This window comes from Malaclemys terrapin, chromosome 21 (assembly GCF_027887155.1).
Source record: "Malaclemys terrapin pileata isolate rMalTer1 chromosome 21, rMalTer1.hap1, whole genome shotgun sequence".
Taxonomy (NCBI): Eukaryota; Metazoa; Chordata; order Testudines; family Emydidae; genus Malaclemys; species Malaclemys terrapin.
In genome coordinates this window covers 18,848,321-18,850,165 of record NC_071525.1, presented here as the reverse complement: position 1 = coordinate 18,850,165, position 1,845 = coordinate 18,848,321, and the positions used below count along the sequence as shown (strand labels likewise).

The following is a 1,845-nucleotide window of genomic DNA, read 5'->3' as shown; positions in this document are numbered from 1 at the left end:
TAACCAGCTCCTTTGGGAAACTAACAGCAAGAAGATTATTTGGGAATTTTGGTGAGGCTGCGGAGAAGGGTGGGTCTCTCCAGTCTCCGTCTCTGCATCCTGGACGGCTCCCCTTTCCTAGAAATCCAACTTTTCAGCAAGAAGCATATGTGGTTTTTTTTAATATATGCTTTTGTTGAAAAATGATATTATGTGAAAAAAACACATTCAGGCAGAGAATATACACAACAAGTTGTGTATCTTGGCAGGGGGTTAAACTAGATGACCCTTGCGGTCCCCTTCTAACCCTCTGGCTCTATGCTTCTAAGGTCTTCGAATCATTGGGCCATTGGCCTACGAGGATTTGACCCTATCTGAGTTCAGCTCAGGATTTGGGGAGTCTGTAAAGTCTGAGGGGATTATAAACTCGGCGGCTGTCTCTGTCTGTCTGTGTCATCTCCTGGAGCCCTTTTCATTGCTCTTCCTTCCTTTGCTCAGTACAACGTCTCCGCTGTCTCCACTGAACCCTGAGGAGAAGAAGGGGATATTGTGACTGCAACTCTTCTGAGAATGCTGTTCCTAATCATCTCTCTTGTACTTGGTGGCATGGCCTTCCTTGCCGGGATGTCGTTGAACAACCACATCCTCTTTGTCGTCAGCTGCCATATGGGGAGGACGGCCAGCACCGTGTAGTTCCTGAACTGGGCCGTGAACGATTTAATCTTTATCATCTTCCTGCCCCTCAGATTTATCTTCATCCTGGACTTAAACTGGGCCACGAAGCTGAGCAACACTGTCACCTCCTTCCACATGTTCTCCAGCGCCTTCCTCCTCACGGCCCTCAGTGTCGATCGCTGCATCCTCGTGGCACGCCCTGAGTGGGCCCGGAACCACCGTACGCCCCGCCTGGCTTTCATGATTGTTTTGGTCATATGGGCTCTGTCTGTTGGGTTCAGCTTGCATTACAGTTATCTCTGGGAATCCTTCTACTCACCTGTCAGCACCAGCATGTATTCCCAATGGGATAAAGGGAGGGTGAAGGCTGCCGTTCTGATCCAGTTCCTGGTTGGGTTTCTGATCCCACTAGCCTTGATATTAATCCCAACCTGCTACATTGTTTTAGCTGCCAAGCTGAGAAGGAACAGGCTGATCCAGTCCACCAAGCCTCTCAAGATCCTTCTCGGTTTGATCCCAGCCTTTTTCCTCTGCTGGCTGCCATATCATGTCTTCTCCTTCCTGCTGATTTCAGCTACATACCCTCTACCTCTTCTGGCATGGGTAAATGCTTATACTTCAGTCCTGACATATTTCAGCACTTGCCTCAACCCCATCTTCTACCTCACCATGGAGGAAGAGTATCTAAGGTACCGGCAAGTTGCACGCAACCCGCAAACCACTGACAACTTGGGTCCAGAGCCGGCTGAATAGGGGAACGGATCGAATTGTCAATATTTACATTAAGATAGGTGAAAAATTCTTTTTCCTGGGACCCATAGCTTCCTCTTGATCCCAAAATTATCTTTTTAAGGCCTGGTCTACACTACGGGTTTAGGTCGACTTTAGCAGCGTTAAATCGAATTAAGCCTGGACACGTCCACACAACGAAGCCCTTTCTTTCGACTTAAAGGGCCCTTTAAACCGGTTTCTTTACACCACCTTCGACGAGGGGATTAGCGATAAAATCGGCCTTTGCGGGTCGGAATTGGGGTAGTGTGGATGGAATTCGACGTTATTGGCCTCCAGGAGCTATCCCACAGTGCTTCATTGTGACCGCTCTGGACAGCACTCTCAACTCAGATGCACTGACCAGGTAGACAGGAAAAGACCCGCGAATGTTTGAATTTCATTTCCTGTTTGCCCAGCGTG

At 48.7% G+C, this 1,845-nt stretch overlaps 1 pseudogene; it reads left to right on the top strand.

Annotated features, from left to right (window-relative positions):
• The first annotated feature begins 549 nt into the window (after nt 1-549).
• LOC128826891 (chemerin-like receptor 1) lies at nt 550-1,407 on the top strand (annotated as a pseudogene).
• The last annotated feature ends 438 nt before the right edge of the window (nt 1,408-1,845 follow it).